Source organism: Polistes dominula, unplaced genomic scaffold, assembly GCF_049000335.1.
Source record: "Polistes dominula isolate Pdom_NZ unplaced genomic scaffold, Pdom_raw_medaka contig_11, whole genome shotgun sequence".
Lineage (NCBI taxonomy): Eukaryota > Metazoa > Arthropoda > Insecta > Hymenoptera > Vespidae > Polistes > Polistes dominula.
In genome coordinates, this window is record NW_028301154.1 from 3,783,248 (window position 1) to 3,804,349 (window position 21,102).

Consider the following 21,102-nt stretch of genomic DNA (forward strand, 5'->3'; position numbering starts at 1 on the left):
TCGTGAGAGGCGACTAATAGGGAGAAAAAAATGTATAACAAATGTAAAACGAATATATATGTATACACATACATTATATATATATATATATATATTTAATAAAACGTAATCCACATTATCATTTCGAGAAAAAAAAAAAAATTAAATCTCATTTAAAAAACATTTCAAAGCGTACAGAATTTCTATGGAGAAAAGAACAAGGGATGAGTGGGGAGAGGGATTTGACAATATTAAAAACAATATTGAGTTTTTTTCTATTTTTTTTTTTTTTTTTTTTTTTTTCAATAAAATCCTGCTAACGATTCTTGTCGAATAGTTTTTTTTTTTTATTGTTATTTTTCCAATCCGTAGATTTATTCGCCAACATAATCTCACAGATGTTATATAGCATGTGAAAATATATTTCAATGTAAAAAAGAAGAAAAAGAAAATAATATCGTTTCTCTCTTTTAATTCTGTAATAGCTTTTAAAATGATCGACTAAAATACAATATAAAAATGATTAAAATTATATTAAATTTTATTTTCTTTTTAAAAACATCGAAATTTAAGTTACAAAAGAAAAAGAAGAAGAAGAAGAAGAAGATATTCATTACAAAAGTATTTTTAATTATTTACATTATTTAACTAACACATAGATAATGTTTGTATGCTGTGTGTATGCTGTGTGTGTCTATAATAAAATAAGTAAAATTAATTTTAGTAATTAAAAAACACCACAAATATAATAATATAATACAACAACAGTAAACAAAGAAGTAAAAGAATAAGTTTAATTAATTCGGTGTACAGTAGTTTAACAAAATTAAGAAAAACATTGCTAACCACGGCGGTAGAAACAAAAGTAAAAGAAGTAGAAGAAAAATAAAAAAGAAAAAGAAATACAAAAAAAAGAAGTCCTTCCTTCATTTTTCTACCTTTCCATCGTCTTCTACTTACCTCGAAGGATAAACCTTCGGGGTGGAAAGTGGTGAAAGAAAATGTTTGCTCGCTCATTAACGCGAAGAAGAAAACTTTTCTTAACACACACACATACACACATACATTAAAACACACGTGTTATTATTTTATTATGTATATAATATGTGTAATATATATATATTGTACATATACAAAATGCTGACTTATTTGATTCTATTTCGTATAATATTTTCTCATGCTAGAACACTGAACTTTAAAGCCCTCTTATATACGTAGGAAAACTGTTCTTCCCTTATGTATATATATAACATACTCTTATGTATTCAATGTGCGAAATAACAGGTCATTCTATTACAGTCCTCAACATGCTAGAGTCAAAAACTTGTCAACTCTATTATACGTATTAAATACAGTACCCTTCTATTATTATAATAAACTATTATTTCTATTTATTTTGTGTAAGTATGCAAAACCCATGATAACAATTTGAAACCTCTTTGCATTATAGACTTTTAACTTTTCAACCCTTCTCTACGTATTACATACAATACATTTCTATTATATATACGAGGGAAGTTGCCTAGGGGTGGACACATAAGATTTTTTAGAAATAAAATAAAATATATAAAATATAAAATATATATTATATATATATATATATATATATATAAAGTACTTATATACTTTATATTCGTTTTGTTTTTTCTATTTGGAAAAATATTCCCTCGAAAAGAAGAAAACAACAAAACAATATTTTGTTCAATATTCTTCCAAATAGAAAACAAACAGTACTAACATATTTGGGATTGCTGAGAAAGATCCTGCCGATTGAAAAAATATACAAAAAAAAAAAAGTAACAAAGTAAAAAAAGAATTAATGAAAAACTCAACGTTTATAAATTCCAATACAAATTTATAAAAAAATAAATAAATAAATAAATAAATATATATATGAAAACTACCACAAAAATGAATTGTCCTTAAACAGGAACGAATGTAGCAACAGGACAATAGGAATGAAAACATATGGAAGAAAAAGGGTATAAGTCATCCATTGAAGATGGTTATTCACTTTCATTCAATCTTCTCACTAAAACCACCACTATCCACCTTCTCCAAGTACTTTCACTATCCTTACCTTCATCCTACCCTCAACCCTTTACCTTTCTTCACTTTCTACTCTTCATTCGTATTATCTTAATCCATTTGAACTACTGGAAAAGACGAGTGCTTTTAACTTCGTCGTTAGCCCCATGGTTATGGTGTGGAAATCGTCAAGAGGGAAACGAGATTAAATCGACCATGGAGGGTTGCTAGAAACCTGTGATATAAGCGAACGAATGGAAGAAGTGGCTGAAAGGGAAGGAGGAGGGAAGGGGATTAGTGGATGAGGGTTGTAAAGGTGGTAAAAGACGAAGTGGTAGGTGTAGAGTGTAAAAGACGTAACAAGGAAGGGGTTAAAACGAGGGGTATAAAGGTGGTAGTGGAAGGGGTTAGTAGTAGTAGTAAGTAAGAATTCAAAGTGTTATTTGTATATGTATGTTGAAACAGAAAAAGGGATGAAAGTGATTACAAATATACGAGATATAATAATATATGTATACATATATGAATATAATCTCTAAATGTTAATTATTTTAATCTCTAAATGTTAATTATTTAATTGGATAATTAAAAATGAAAGAAAAAAAATGGAATTAGAATAAAACTTACTAATATAAAAATTTATATACATATAATATTATATTTTTGTTTCTTTTGGAAAATAAAAGAAAAAATTCTAATACAATAAATTATTTTCTTAAAAAAAAAAAAAGGAAACACAAAATTAAGATAAATATCAATTACTTTAATTTTTTCTAATTATTTTCTTGTTTTGCAAATAAAGAAAGTATTGATTTTTGTCGTTGTCGTTATAGTTATTGCGTGCGTGCGTGCGTGTGTGTGTGTGTATGTGTATATATGTATGTAATTTTCTTACTCTAGTATAATATTTCTTTTATATTCCGTAAGATTACGTTAGAAGAAAAATGTCTTAAGGATTGTGATTGTAAGTTTTAATTAAACGTATAGAAAGTTACGATACTTATTTTCTTTTTTCTTTTTAACGATACCTTTTAAACGATGATTTTTTTATTCGTTTAACGAGATCGAGAATTTTGAGAGGATATTATTTTATCGCTTGAAAGATGAAAGTAAGGATTCTATTTTTTTTTTTCCCAAATGACAAATTCAATTTAGAAATATAAAAATAAAAAAATAATAAAAAAAAAGAAATAATAATAAGAAGAAGAAAAAAAGATTTCATTTGTAAAGGATAACTATTGGTTAACTCAAAGTTGTTTCAAAAAAAGATTCGAGAAATGGGATATTACTGCAACATCAATTTTTCTTCCCCACCTTGTCCCACCTACTTTTTTCTTCTTCCTTCTCTTTATTTATATCTTATTTCCTTTTTTTTTCTTTTTCTAATATCGATTACTCGTCGAAATATTATGGGGTTTTATTATTACGAACAACTACCACATATACATATATATATATATATACATTTGTTTCCATGATGGATTTAAGGAGTGTATAAAGATCCCTCGCATCACTGCTGAAACTACGTCACTGGTTGAAGGATCAACGAATAATCTTACCCCTAATCCAACCCTTTCTCCCTTCACCCCTTTTACTTCCTACTATTTTTCACGAAAGTATGAGTCCCTTGAGTATCTAAAGGTGAAATTTCTGGCTTTCTAGACATGTAACACTATCATATCTTTCAAATAATCTGATAATAATGGAGTACTATCGTTGAGATCTACGCATTTCGCATAATAGATAGGAGATCAGTATAAAAAATGTACGGAAAAATTGAGACAGAAAGAAATACGATTCTTAAGACACTCATACTTGCAATAAAGTATTATATAAAAAGAGAATACGTAAACGTATATAAGGTGTTCTCAATGTTTACCTCTATCAAATTGTTAAAAGTATATTTTACAGTATTAAATTTAAAAGGATAATTATTTCCATTTTAAAATATTAAAAATACTATTTAACATATGTATATATATATATATATCTTATTTGATAATATTTTTCATGATAATAAATTTTTCAAAATCATTGCCCATAGAATTTATATACATATATATATGCAATGTTTGAAATAAATTTATTATTAAAATAATGAATATATAATTTATATTTATATTAAAATTTTGTATATAATATTATGGATATATATATATATATATGTATATATTTCTTTTTTTCTTTGATAGTAACACAATAAATCTTTATGTACTTATATACGAAGTATACCTATATATTATGAAATATCTTTTATGAAAGGACGAAGTCTCATTCAGAAACTTCGATGATCCTTTTCTAAGGACTTACGATCCAATTCAAGTAGAAATCTTTCACAATCTTATTGACTCTCGAAATACAGATCAAATTTCTTTTTCTTTATCTTTTATATATATATCTGTGTATGTGTGTGTGTTTCAACGTGTTAGTTTCACATCTTTTTACTGAAAGTCATAAATTTAGTGTATCTATATTGTTAGAAAAGAAAAGAGAAAGTAAATTCAGGGCCGTATTTATTATAAGAGCTTATATATTGTCTGTCAACAAAAAAATTACAGCATAGGTTGTATAAATTTAAAATAAATTTTAAATGAAAAATGTGTTTCGATTTAATGAATAAAAAGTAATGACGAATTTTTTGAAATTGTTCTTTATTTCTCAATAAATAAAAAGAAATACCTAATGAAAATTTTACTGTTATAATTATTAAACTATAAAGTAAATGAATATAAATTTTGTATTAAATAATTTTTATTATTGTAAAATTAATAATTAACAATTAATAAATGTACAATTGGAATTATCAATTTTAAAGATTATAAAAAGAAAAAGGTAGTTATAACATTGTATATCAACAAAATTAGAATATTAAATATTATGAAATAGATTTAAAAAAAAAGTATATTCTTCTGAAATTTTATTAATAAAATACGAATAAATACGGTCCTGAAATAATAGCTTATGAATGTTTTTTTTTTAGGAAAAAAAAACACCTGTTGTCTCGGTTGGATAATAGTAAACTTTGAAAAATCACGAATAACTATATTTCATTCGACACGAGGGAATTTATATATATATATATAGGATAAAACTATGAAGGGACTACCTTTAATATACCTTATCGAAGTTCAGATTTGTTGAACTTTATCAGTACATACTGTACATATGTTCGAGTAAGTCTATCGTGTATCATTTACTTTCATTATGTTCTTTATCATTTCTTTTTTTCTCTCTCTTTCTTTCTCTTTTATTTTTTTTTTTTTTATTTTTCTTTCCTTTTCCTTTCATTCCATGTTTGTTACTAGAGCATTATATTACTATAAACAAAAAATACAACTTGATTTTTTCCTTTTTCTCATAAAGTTATTAATTACCATACGAAACGTTATATCGGGCACGATTTAACTCTTTGAAATTTAACACCAGTAATATTCTCGTCTCGTTCGTAAGAGAATTGTATTCCTTTCTTTTTTTTTCATCCCACTCTAAAAGAGAGAAAAAAATAAATAAAGAAAGAAAGAGTTAAAATAAATACCAAATTAGCAGACACCTAGAAAGAAATATCTCTGCGTGAAATTTTGTTATTTTTATTTACTGTAATAAAAGCAGATATTTTGTAAGTAAAACATGACGGAAAGAAAGAAATAACTAAAAAACACAATGTAAATTAGAAAGTGTATTTATGTTCTTGAGAAAGAAAGAGAAACAGAGAAATATACAATGTATCCCAAACATAGTATTTTATTACAATCCTTAACTATAGAAATATTTCAATAAAAATATATAATAGTATAATTGTAACTATATAATTTTTTCTTGGCTTGTTATAAACAACAATTACAATAATATAAAATTATATAAATGTATTATATTATTTTATAACACGTAATATACTAAGATTGATTGATTAATAGACCAATCTACAATAAACTTGGCAACCGTTGCATATAGGTCAAAGAATTATTTGATTAATACTACGAACTAATATAACATTTCTCTCTCTCTCTCTCTCTCCCTCTCCCCCTCTCTCTCTTTCTTACTCTTACTTTCACATATATACATATATATGCATACATACAAATAAAACGAAGTATATATCGTTATCAGAAATGTTTGAGTATGGAATAGGTCGACAGGCACAGCACTTTTGCTGCTACGATAAGCTTATCTATCGCATTCAGGGATGCTATGTTAAAGTAGAACGCATGGAAAACTTGCCACCTGTGATTTTTTCATTCACCATGAATTTTTTATACTACGAAAGTATAGAAAAATGAGACTAAGTGAGATAGGGAATGTGCTTGATGATGAAGACAATCAATGAGAGGGGGAGAAGTAAAATGAGGGATAGGAGGGAGGTGCAACCCTTTAAGTGCTGTTCGAGAGAGTTAGCCAAGTTATGTGTTCATGTTACATATATATATATATATATATATATATATATATATATATATATATATATATTAGCAAACATATATTTATTTATATAAGTTCACTTGTGCGTGTATGTACCTATGCATGTATACGCACGTGTTTGCACAATTCCATCAATATAATTAAACTATAGTTCAAAATCTGAAGTATGACTATATTAAAAAACATAATTTAAAAATTTACTATATTAAAATGCATTGTTAAGTGAAATTTAATAAATCCTCGAAGTCAATCAAAAAGGAATTTTAATAATAAAAAAAAAAAAAAAACCTTGTAACAATAACACAAAACTCGACTATATTAAAAATCTAGATAATAAAATTCTATTAAGTAACAAAAATTTAAATATTCAACTAACTACAAAATTATAAAACTAAAATCCAATAGAAATTTAATAGAAATTAAAAGAAAAAATTATTATTTAAAAAAAACACACACACACACAGAGATAAAATATAAAAAATGATTAAATGAGAAAATAAAATAGGACTCAGTTTTTGGAAAAAGAAGAGGAAGAAAAAGGAGTAAAAGAAAAAGAAAAAAGAAAAGTAGAAGAAGTAGGAAGAAAGGGTTAGAAGGCAAGATGATAGTGATGATAATGTAGTGGAAGAGAAATGCCAATGGCAAATCTCGTGTTACAATCTCGTTGCATTTTCTAAAAACAGGCTGTCAAGTAGGCGACTTGCGTCGTTGTCTTGCATCCAATAATGGTATATAACATCTAAAAGAAGATGGTATCCATTATTCAGGAACTTAGTTTACTCGAAGTAAGCGTCTTTCGAATTTGCATTAAAGTATAACCTAAGAGTAAATACTTCTTGCATATTCCTTGTTAACTTTAAAATCGTTTGTTAAAGAATACAAAAGAAAAAAAGAAGATGAACAAAAAAATCCAGAAAGTTTATCAGTCTATCATTTAACACGTAACTTTTTATTTCATTATAAGAATTTTCAAATTTTTCCATATTTTGCCTATTTTCAAATTAAAAATCATTTTTATAAAAATATATCTGTGATAGAAGGTATATTTAAAATATGACTATATTGGTTTAATTGCATTGAATTGCGTTGCAAGATATCAAGATTATTACTTTGGACAGGTAAATGCAGACCAATTTTTACTATTCTTCAATTTACAAATAAAATATTATTGCGTTATTTAAATTTATACATTTATAAAAAATGTACGTTCTTTTTACAACACGCGTTTTCAATATTACATTATAAGATAAAAGATTGAAATTTTTTCTAAAGATAACTTTTAATTATTTATTTGGTAATTGATAGTGATTTAAATGGATCCAACGAAAAAATTTATCAGAGTCCAAATAAAAGTCAAAATATATTGCAACAAGATAAATGTATTCTACTACGTCAAAGATAAATTATTATTCATGCATGTATTATACATGTATATGTTATATATATATATATATATATATATATATATATATATATATATATATATATATATGTAATGTATGTGTGTGATTGTAGGTGAATAACAATGAACGTAAATATCTCATCCCTTTTTTTGCTGTTTTTTTTCTTTTCCTTTTTTTTTTTATTATTCTAGGAACATTTTTCTCTCCAAATGGGGAAAGAAAGGAAAGTTCAGTAAGTAAAAAAAGAAAAAACGGAAAGAAATAAAAAAGCGGAAGAAGAAGAAGGAAGAAGAAGAAGAAGAGTATCCACGTTTGCGAGTCGACGAAATAAAATGGAGGTTAAATCGACTAAGGGATGAATACGTGGGTAATAGAAAAGAGAAATGAACATGGAGTACAAAGTCGTCCCTAAATCACGGAAAAAAAAGAAGGAACATTTGAATACTCCAGAATAGAGAAAGTGTGTGTATTTGTGTATGTTAGTGATAAAACGATTTTAGATTTTATCGATAAGGATTTATCGATCCTAGGAAAACTGATTTAGATTACGCCAGATGACGTCAGATGAATTATTTTTTTGTTCTATCTCTCTATATAAATATTTTTTTTTTCTATTAGCCAATAATAAAGCAGATACCTCCGTGGTTAATCCAATATTTTTATCGATTTAATAAACACAATTAATTTATTAAAAATCAATTAACTTTATCGAAACGAAATTTAATTAAAGTTAATACGAAAAATGTTTATTTATTTTGTTTTACGTATTTTTAATCGTAAACAAAAAATTATACAATATTATTATGTAATAATTAATATTTAAATTTAGCTACGTTCGAGGTCAAATCTCAGTAATTTTATAGAAAAAAAAAATAAAATAAAAAAATGCATTTGAGAACGTATGAAATGTACATTATTCGTTTCGAAAAAAAAAATAAAATATATTATTTGTTATCTGATTGGCAAAAATCTCATTCTATATTAACATATATATATACATATATATATATATATATATATATTTTATATCAGACACGATAGGGAAAATATAAATATAAATGAAAGAGAATTGAGTAAAGGTAAAATTTGATCGAATTAATCAACTGCAGCATTGTCAAATAGGAATAAAATGGAATATAGTAATCGATGAAGCGAATATAGGTAATATGTTGACTACTCACATCAAGTATATATCTAAATCTATGCATTATAATGTATATACCTAGCTTATATAGGTAAATAGATAAATCTGTATATATATATGAAGGACTGTCATTTCATAAATTTAGTCGAATGAATTCTGATATCACTTCTCGTGCAAGGCTCTATCGTATTAATTAGGTATTGCCGCTTATCGCATAAATTCTCTCTTCATGTATCATCTCATACGCTTAATAAGCAATTAGCTTTAAATCAGCTTATTGTTTTAATCTAGTCAGACTTTCTAACATATTTTCTATCTACATTAAACCACCATATAATATATTTAATTATAAAATAAGATAAATAAATCCTTTACAAAATATAACATTGTATTACTTAAAATAAACATTTGTGAATGCTTCAATTTGACTATTACTATATGTAAGTTTAAAAAAAAGAATTCTTACCTTAGATATCGTTTTAAACTAGGAAATGATATCGAAAATAAACTTATCTCGAGAATATAGATTCACGTATCTAAAGATAAACTTTTACCTTTACAATGTAATATATATATATATGTTTGTGTGTGTGTGTGTGTACAATGGTCGAACCCTTTTGAAACTATCGAACTAGTTATTCACGGAAATGATGAATAATGGACACTTGATGTTGCTGTTGCTGTTGCTGTTGCAACGTTCGATGCGAATGCAAAAATGATTTCAGATGTGCGATAGCACGTTTATTGAAAATCTGAGCTCTGAAGAAGAAAGTTAGGGATGGGTAGAAGGAAAGGGGTGCTTGAAAAGGGAGCTTCTAAAATCAAAAATAGAAAAAGGGAATGGGGAAGGGAAAATTCCAAACTAATATGCGTTGCTGGATGATAACGAAAAGTTACACGAATAACAAGTTTTCAGTTTATTTTAAAAAAAGATACGTTTTTTTCAAATTATTTGAAATAATTTTTAATTTTTATATTATTATATATATTATAATAATTTAATTTGATTTATTTTTATACGGATGTGAACAAATTGAAATATAACATTCGATACTTTCTGTCGTTGTTCTTTTTTTTTTTCAAAAATATCAGACTACATTTTCTGCGTTTGTTGCGTTCAATTCTTTTTTTTATATATATATATTTTTTTTAATTTCAATTTTTACACGTAACGCATAAACTATTCACGTTTTAGTGCATGGGCGTTCAAAAATTTTCATTGGATGCAAGACAAGAGAAATAAGCAAGAAAGAAATAAAAAAAAAAAAAAAGAAAGAAAATAGTAAAACGGGTGGAAAGGTGGAGGAGAAAAAGGGAAGATAGGTGGTGTGTTGTAGGAATGTTAGGTGATATCTTAGAAGCAAAATTGAATCTGTGCCGTTGACAGTATAATTCTTCGAATAAATATAAAACCAAGGAGAAGAATCGTAAAAAGAAAATCTCGCATAAGTGTTTATCATCAACGCGCGTTACTATTGTTCTTGGCAATATAAAATATAATATACGAAAAAACGAAGAAACAAAGAGGGAGAGAGAGAGAGAGAGAAAAAGATAAAAAATAAATAATAATAAAATAAAAGAATTAAAAATATCAAACAATTCGCGTTTATTTTCATAACGATTTTGCTCTATATTTTTATATTGGGGAAAAATGAAACACTAGTAGTAGTTTTAATCGAAATTTCTACCTGACTATATATATTTTTTTTTTCTATTCGAAATTTACACGGTTTCTATAAAAAAAAAAAAAAAAAATACAAAAATAAAAATAAAAAAGAGATTTGACTTTATATCTATGAAAAATATTCGATATAGGATTTTGTCGAAATAATTTTGGTCTCGTACTACTGTCAATTGCAAATATTTTTATCTAATTAACGTAATTGAAATATTCAAGTAACAAAAACGCATTTATTGCAATAATATGCATAAATATTTTTAGAACATACTCTCTACTCTCAACCCTTCGAAATCGTCAAAGCAAAAGTTCTAAAGATGATCTTAAATAATTAAAAAAAAATAATAATAATAAAAAGTATAATATATAAAAAAGAGAATAAAGGATAGTTCGTCTTTAAGCTAATAAAATCTTGAACCATCACCCTTCCTCTTCATCCCGTAATCCTAACATCCAAATTACATTCTGAAGGTAATGTTTTTATTAGAAAAGTCAAATAATTCTATCCCAGTTTGGCAAAACTAGACGACCATTATCTTACTTTTCGATATCAAATTAGGGTAACTTTCTATTCCTATTGGATATTTTCTTCTCTTTCTCAATCTCAATTTTTCTCTCTTTTTTTTTCTCATTTAGTTTCACACATTTATCCTCTAGCATCAATCCTCAATTCGAACGCACATCCAAATAATCTTTCGTATTAAGGAATTAAACGAAATTTTTTGTTGTATTCTTAGATTGGATTAAATAGGATATCTTCCATATATCTTATTTCAATCATCTAATCCGATTTTGTTAGGTTAATTGGAAGAAAAATAATAGGGGTAACAATAGCATTGAAAAAAAACAAATAAATTATATATGTTACAAGTCTTTTTATATCAATTATTTTCTAATCTACATGATATTATAAATTATACTATAATAATAAATTGGAATAAAATTTTGGTTTAATTTAAAATTAATCTACTGTCACAATTACCGGCATAATAATTTAATTAAAACCAAAAACAAAAAAAACAAAACCAAAAGGATAAATTAGTATAGAAATTTTTATAAAAAATTTATTTGCAAGAAAGAATACAAATAATACTTTAACAATGGTTCCTATTTGATCCAACTTAACAAGAAAAACAACAAGTGTTAAACGAAAACAAATAGATATTGCGAGAAATAACAAAAAGGGACAAAATGAATGAGAAAAAGAGAGACAAAGAGAAAGAACTAATGGATCCTGATGTTCCCTTCTCAGTGCAATAATGGAAGGGTCCAAACGCATCAACGCATCGTTTACTAAAAACGTTTCTCACTATCTTCATCATGATTAATGAAATGATCTATCAAACTCATTAGTCATTCCTTCGAATGAAACATTTTACTAACGAACATATACTTTTATTTCTCTCAATTAATACTATTAAAATTGTTATTATAATTGTTATTTGTTATGTGTGTCTTTACAATATTTATTCTGATAAATAATAGAATATTTTATTTAAATTTTTTATCCCAATCAGTGATTTAAGAATTATGAAATTTTTCAACTAAACTTTCATACAATTTTAAATATTATTTTCAAAAATTTCCGAAGGATTATAAATAGAATACGATTAATTTGTTAACACACATTACAAAACAATTAATATCACTGTATATTAAATCAAATGAGAAAGAAAGTGAGATAGATAAATGGAGATAAAAACACATACGTACAACAGATGTTACGGAGATATTTGATTTATGATTTTTCCGTGTTTTAAAGAAAAGTAATTTTACTTCTTAGAATATATTTGTTGCAAGGAAAAGTAAATTATCGATAAAACTGAGAAAACTAAAACGAACAAAAAGTAAAAAAAGGAAAAGAAAACTAAAGAAATAAAAAAATAATGAGAGAAAGAGATATACAGCAAGTATAAAATTTGGTTTGAAGAAAATGTTTCTTCGTATTTTAATGTAAAAGAGAAAATAAATATTTTTTTTAATTGTTCATACTTCGTATTTGAAGAATAAAATTATTCTTATTACCTAATTAATTTACCTTTTGTACGACGATCTTACACCATTTATTTCATCCTTTCATCGACGTTTTTTTATTGATGACTGGTCCGAAACGAGATGAATCATGTGTAAGTGTTTTATAGTAATACGAACGAAATGTATACGTATCTGAAAAAGATAAGTTCAACCATAAAAAATTTTATTAAAAAAAAAAATTGAAACTCTCTGATACATCTCAACAAATATTATTATTTAATATTTGTTACAGAATATTAAATAATAATATTTAATATTTAGTGTTAACGTGTGTACCTTCAGAAATGCATTTAAACATATAATTTAAAAAGTAATCATTTAAGGTATTCAAATAGAAGAAAATCTTAAAGGTTTGTTGTTAAATCCAACGATGATCACCTGCAACAAGAAGAAAACTATATTAATCATACAATCAAGTGATATAAAGTAGCCTAACAAATGAATCGTCCAATTTGTAAATGCACATTTCAAATTGAATTCTCTATTTATTTTTATTAAATCTCTATTTACCGTTTGCAATAAAATGAAATTTAAACGCGTAATTTTACATTTACAAAATATAAAAAAAAAAAGAGTAAAAATATTAAGTAAGCAAAAAGAAAAAAATATCAATTAATTATTATGAAATATTTTTTTAAATTGCACTATATAGAAAGGAAAAATTATAAATTTAATAAAATACGATCACAGTGAAAAATCTTAAAATTGAAACAAGAAAAGAAAAATTACTTTAATATTCATCAAACGTTAAGTGAGCTTCAAAATATAATGATAAGGGAATTTTAATGTTTTTGACTCGAACTAACTAAACACATATGCATCTTTTTGACGATATAGACACGAATTTGGTGTCCCAAGGAGATGGAATGAACCATCATCTCCAATTACAACTAGAAATTAATGACGAGCAAAGAAATAATAGAATTAAATATAAAATATGACTAAAGAACTATTCTCGAAAGGTTCGAACATGATATTGAACCTTTGAAAATAATTCAGTAGTCTGTAGTTGCCCTCTTGAGCCACAATTAAGTGGGGGCCTCTTCGGCTTTAAGCCTCTTCTTTCTTCATTCCCTGAAAACTGCATTTGGACATTTCCTACGTGCGAGCAAGATAAGATTTTTCATACTACTTTTGCAAATAAACTCGTATTTTGTTATGATTCTAATTCTCAATTATTACAAAATTAATTTACATTTCGCGTTCACTTTTCTAGCTCGTGGACCATCAATAAATTTAGAGTTCATTGACCATACACGAGAACATTTAATCGAATGTCCAAGCAGATAATAATTTCCCTCGATGACCTAATAACACTTCGCACTTTTAACGTCGAGTAATAAAATCGAATAGAAATAAATAGTGCAATAAATGTAATGCATTTTCTTGCAATACTTTTATTTCATTAATTAGTTATATTTAATTATATCACATATTTCTAGCTGTAAGAGGAAATCGCGATAGTGCGTAGTGCTAATCCTGAAATACTTAAAACTAAGTATCAAATGCATCAAAGAATTTGCGAATTTGATTCGACTCTATCTCGTTCGAGGTAAAATCGAAGTAGAAATAAATCTTTCAAATGGTTGCAAATACCTTTGAATCATGATACATAATAAACATCACAGAATAGTCACAAAATAAATTAACAAATCAAGCATAATAGAATGAGATGATCAAATTTTGTAACAATTCTGTATAAACCAGGAGGCGGAATTTCCACTCCGGAGTGGAAGCAAGAAGTCTAATGCCTTTCCTGGATCCTACCTACTTAAAATTAAAGTTTTTACATTCATTCAGAGAAGTATACTACCTGCCTGCCTATTATCCATATTTTTACCCATTTTAAGAAAAAACATACATACCCACCCACTCACTCCACGGTTCTCACACATACCACCAGGGTGCAAAAGCCTAAACTAGAGAGCATGCCCCGGGGCACCTCCGACACCCTAGCTCAACCACGTTTTCTAAACTTATATGCTAATGGGTATACGTACGTTTTGCTGTAATCGACTGCCAAGGCTAATGATTATTGCATAAAAAACTAAAGCAAAAATACAAGTATACACTAGCATATATATGCATACTAGTAATATACAAGTATATCAAAGTTTCCACAAATAAATGCAGTAACTATACTATGCAAACGAGATTATCAAACAAATTAGAAATATTTAATATAAATATAAGAATACAGAAACGTGATATGAGGAAGTAGTGCTTTGAGTATTTAATGATGTATTAAATGAATAAAAAATATCACGAAACGATGTACAATACACACTACCTAATACGCACACACAGGTGTAAAGTACATCGTGCAATCACTAGCACAATAATAGCCGCCAATAGGGGAAAAAACTAAAACTAAACCCACGCTAACTGTTTCTCACCCATACGTGTAACACCTGGGCACATGCATAGATGAGAACGCAGAAAGTATGGGGGGAGAAACGGGAGATTAGTATATTAGAAGCTGAAAATCCTGATCTAAAAATTATGATTAAGACATAAACACATAAATACATTTGTATAAAAATTCATCTAAGCGACTAAGGACTCTACAAGTCATTTGGTGAATAATGACTTAAACAAGCGAATGAAAAAAAAGTTACCCCATATGAAAAAATTATAATTTCGAGGTAAAGATGTATTAAAAGACTCTACAATGTTGATGGATATTTTTTGCAAACCTCGGACGACTATTTCATTAAATGGCTGTTCTAATTAAAGAACTGGGCTTTGAGCCGCCACTTAACTGCCAAAGTCTATCCGTCGCGAATGAGTTTGTCTTCTTGCTCATTTATTTAAAAATATCAAAATATTGATATATCAAAATTAATCTCGATTAGATAAACAATGTACGAAGCAATGCATGTAAGACATTTATTACATGCTTTTCTAGACGAAAACGAGTAAATTAATGCTCGATTTCATCACTACTGATCACGAACAAGACACGAAATAAAAAAGAGAGTGCATTTATTAATTGCATTATTAATTAAATGACATTAACCGATGAGACAAGAAAACCTATCCTGAACTAATAATAAAACTTACAATACAATATACAATTTTCATGAGTAACTCCTAAAAAGGAATTACTCATGTGCTCGTCAATAATTTATTTAAATAATTACAACCAGTAACTCGTGCCGATTCGGACCTTTCATCCTCGGCATGATTGAGCACTGGAGGGACTTTAAATAAAAACTCACAGTTTAAGATGTTCTGCGATGGCTCCAAAACACTCCTAATTCGTAGCAAGTATTATAGTCTGACGATGGAAGATGATACTTGATTTGCCATTGAAGAAGATCCATCGAAGAACAACCAAAAATCCATCGAAGATTCATCAAAGATCCATCGAAGAATTCATCCAACATCTTTGAAAGGAAGAAATTCCATGGTTCTATCTGTATAATAAAATAGAACAAAACGATAAGTTATCTAGAATATTATCCAAAATCATATAAAATAAAATCGAATAAAATGTAAATAAAAATGAATACTTACAATGCATTTCAATGAGATGCAGCTCTATTACACCATGGTAATGCACCTCGCGTGAATCTAACAACGCGGTATAAACGAAAATAAGAAACTATAGATGAGTTTCTTATCGCGAAACCGAAATTTTATTATACGACGAACAACACTGACTCTAATTCGCGTTTGATTTTAACTTATTACTCGTCCGATCACTGATTCTAGACTGCACTAATTCAAAGACTGCATTGCTCGCAGTCAAATGCAAGAACAAAAATTTCACCCCCAGTCACTTCACGTGGGCCATTCGTGCACGATTGCAATCTGAAACTGAAATAAAAAGCAATACTATTAATATCATTACTATTACAGAAAATCATTAAAATTTTTAAGGAATTATTTAATAAAAGAATATACTCACTTTAAATCTTTATTAATGAATGCACAATTGGTCTCCTATCCTTAGGATGACGATGGCAATGTACAAATAATGACTATAAAACTGCATTACATTCAATTAATTCAATTAACACTAGATTTATGGACTGAGCAAATTTGATTCATTTCAAACTTTTTTTTGTTACATATATATATAATAGAAATATTTTAAATTAATTGTGATTTAATAAAATTTAAATTTAATTAACTTTAAAGTAGAATATTTTTTAAATTATATGGTAATTTTTAATGCTGTAATGAAATATACATAAATATTAATTCCTTTCCTCTATCCACTTTTTCATTTAAACAACGTTTGTAAATTTTTAAATAATAGTGAACAAATCTAGTGTTAAACGAATTTCTATATGAACTTAATAAATAAAATGTGAATATATATACCATTCAAACGATGATCTGAAACACAAATAAAAACAATATTATATAAATCGTTGTTATATAAAAATTTCTATAGTTATTGAGAAAATGTTTAATAGAAAAATATACTCACTTTGATGGATGCAGGATGAATGCAGGATGGGTATCCTACCCTTAGGATGACGATGAGCACAAGTTTAAACCGAATAAAAGAAACTTGCGAGTTTCTTAACCGAGCAAACGAAACTTTAACATACGACGTTCAACACTGAATCTACTTGTCGAATTTTTTATATTTTATTTTAACACGATGCAACACACGAAAACCTCATTGCCTACGCGCTCGATTGCAATGATTTTCTGAAACATAACAAAAAAAAGAACAATTAATATCATTGTTGTAATAAAAATCAATTGAAATTATCATAGAAATGTTTGATAGTAAAATATACTTACTTTTAGTCTTCGTTGATGATTGCAGGATGGGTATCCTACCCTTAGGATGACGATGTATAAAATAAAATTAAATAAAAAGTCTAAAAAGAACTGAAACATACTAAAGACTATATTACAATATTTCCTGTAAATCGTTTCTGAAGGCAGGGCACACATTAAAACCCTTGAATATTTTTGATAAAATATTCAATGGTAAATATCAAAAAATAATTTAATTATCTATGAGAGTTGACATAATTAAAAGTTAAAGTTATTAAATATTTGTGAAATTGATCAAAGTATGCAACTATTTGCTTGCAATATTACATATCAAGTATGCAATGTTAGTATAAATATTAATTAAAAATCTTTAAAGTTGTCTAAATAAAATAGTAATTGTATCAGCAAACTCAATAAAGAATAACATACAAAATATAAACCAGATTTTATACCATTCTATGCAATGAACAACTTTATAAACTATTAAAATAAAAAAGATAATGTTAGAAATAAAATTATTAAATAAGTTAATACGCCTCATTTTCGTTTATGTTGTCTCGTTGAAAGATAGAAGGCGAATAAGAGGTATGTTACTACGTAACCTTGGTAGAGGAGACTTTGGTAGTGTCGAACGCTCGGCTATTATACCTATGTTTTCGGCTGTTTACGTTTTGTCGTCGGAAATTCGACGAAGAAAATTCCTCGAGAAATTCCTGGAAATAAAAATACATATTTATAATAACCTATATGCCGAGTGTATTGTTTTCTTATTTTTCCTCTCTCTCTCTCACACTCCTTCTCTCTCACTCTTTCTGTAGTATTTCTATATGCTTATATGCTTATACTTAAAAAAAATAATGCTCACCTCGCCGTATCTGGAGAAGATAAAAAAACTTGCCACAAGGTAAAAAGATTAGTGAATTCGTGTTATAACTCTTCCCATGTTAAGAAAGCTAAAAGAAAGTAAAATATGAAAACACATATAAAAATTATGCATGTAATATGCATTTGATATATAACATTCGTTATATATCATTTAATATATAACAGGAAGGTGTACATTAAAATATTAATTGAAACAATTACCTGAAATTAACGGGTTAACAAAATCCGCTGCAACACGTATACAGATAACAGAATACAAAAATTCGAAAGATTCGCCATATTGATGTGCATAAAACAGACGCGTAAGACTGGCGCGAAAATACTGCATGCGCGAAAATGTTGCGCAGTAGATCTTCTTTCCACCTATAATAAAGAAAAATTTCGAATGATTAAAAATACGATATAGGACCACAAAAATTGTCAAAATATACTCAAAAAATCCAAATTGATCCTTTTATCCTTTATATATTATAATAGGGAAGGTGTAAACCTTACAAAATATCTTTTAATTACCTGATCTTAACGGGACGATGACACTCCGATGTGTTCTCCACGAATGACGCCATGAAACTGAAGAATTCGGACGAAAGCTTGGCTGTGATTGGCTAATTCATTTTTTGACCATGAAAAGGGTCCTCACAGCTTCTTACACGGACAGAATCTGACCTTCTTTATGACCACGCTGGTCAAACTACATATGATAATTTGTTTATTAAATAAATTAAAAATCATTTCTATTTTTCTAATAAATGTACACAACACTTATAAATATTCTAAAAATAATGAATAGAATAAAGACAATGTCGACATTAAGAGATCTTTGTCGTTTTGCACAAAAGAACAAAATCCTATAGAAGAGAATTGTCGATAGAAAAATATCTAATATGAAATGCAGCATATGAAAGAATAAATTACCAAAATATGTATCGATAAAGAATCCTCACAATTTAAATACTTTCAGAAATGCATAAGATGTGCATTGTTTCTAAAATATTTACAATAACGTTTATACACGATTCACACGAAGATTATTCCACATGATTTTCTATGCTATAAGATACTACATTCTCCTTATTCTATTCATTATTTTTAGAATAGTTACAAATAGCGTGTACATTTAATTTCTAATCGAAAAAAGAAACATAAATTTATAATATATCAAAATTATTTTCTATTTAATGTACCTTAAATCCTATGAAATATTTAAACTAATGTATATGCATAGAAATAATATGAAATGTAATTAGAGAATATTAGAATGATAAAATAATTGTTAAATAATTAATATAAGTGCATATTGTTATCTAATAACTTATTACATATGATCTATGTACCTTTCTCTTAAAGATTCACCTTTTAACTGAGGCATTATCCTCTATAAAAATACTTTTATTTTAATGTTGTTTAGGTTATTTTCCAAATTTGCCCATGTATGCAACGCATATAACATTCGAAATAAACAGAATTTCAGATTATAATTCTCTTATTTTTACACTATTTTCACTCTACACAATACTTTACACACTTTAATTGTAAACATTATAAAAATAATGAATTAAATAAAAAAAGAATGCACAATAAAAACATTATCTCATTGCATTAGAGAAAATAATCATGTAGAGGAGAAACTTTTTCAAAGAAATTTGCAAAACAATTGACAATCGTTCAATTGCCAGTATTATAAAGATAAATCCCTATCATAAAAAAAATTCTTACGTTATTCATAAAGATAATAGGGACTTATGTAATGTTGGCAATCGAACGATTGTCAATTGTTTTGCAAATTTCTTTGACAAAGTTTCTTTTCTACATGATTGTTTTCTCGCACTTCATGAGATAATGTTCTTATTATGTATTCTTTTTTTGTTTTATTCATTATTTTTGTAATGTTTATAATTAAAGTGTGTAAAGTATTGTGTAGAGTGAAAATAGTGTAAAAATAAGAGAATTATAATCTGAAATTCTGTTTATTTCGAATGTTATATGCGTTGCATACATGGGCAAATTTGGAAAATAACCTAAACAACATTAAAATAAAAGTATTTTTATAGAGGATAATGCCTCAGTTAAAAGGTGAATCTTTAAGAGAAAGGTACATAGATCATATGTAATAAGTTATTAGATAACAATATGCACTTATATTAATTATTTAACAATTATTTTATCATTCTAATATTCTCTAATTACATTTCATATTATTTCTATGCATATACATTAGTTTAAATATTTCATAGGATTTAAGGTACATTAAATAGAAAATAATTTTGATATATTATAAATTTATGTTTCTTTTTTCGATTAGAAATTAAATGTACACGCTATTTGTAACTATTCTAAAAATAATGAATAGAATAAGGAGAATGTAGTATCTTATAGCATAGAAAATCATGTGGAATAATCTTCGTGTGAATCGTGTATAAACGTTATTGTAAATATTTTAGAAACAATGCACATCTTATGCATTTCTGAAAGTATTTAAATTGTGAGGATTCTTTATCGATACATATTTTGGTAATTTATTCTTTCATATGCTGCATTTCATATTAGATATTTTTCTATCGACAATTCTCTTCTATAGGATTTTGTTCTTTTGTGCAAAACGACAAAGATCTCTTAATGTCGACATTGTCTTTATTCTATTCATTATTTTTAGAATATTTATAAGTGTTGTGTACATTTATTAGAAAAATAGAAATGATTTTTAATTTATTTAATAAACAAATTATCATATGTAGTTTGACCAGCGTGGTCATAAAGAAGGTCAGATTCTGTCCGTGTAAGAAGCTGTGAGG

The 21,102-nt window shown here is 26.7% G+C and overlaps 1 protein-coding gene across 7 annotated transcripts in view; it reads left to right on the forward strand.

The window, feature by feature from the left end:
- The window catches only part of LOC107073310 (prolactin-releasing peptide receptor), a 60,770-nt gene that overhangs the window by 24,248 nt on the left and 15,420 nt on the right, over positions 1 to 21,102 (forward strand). Inside the window, exon 4 of one of the 7 annotated variants that reach the window (XM_089178494.1) lies at positions 1,910 to 3,001. The exons of the other annotated variants lie outside the window; for them this stretch is intronic. The gene's annotated coding sequence lies outside the window, so the exon portion shown is untranslated. Of the gene's footprint in view, positions 1 to 1,909; positions 3,002 to 21,102 lie in introns of those variants that run through there. 7 annotated transcript variants of the gene reach the window in all.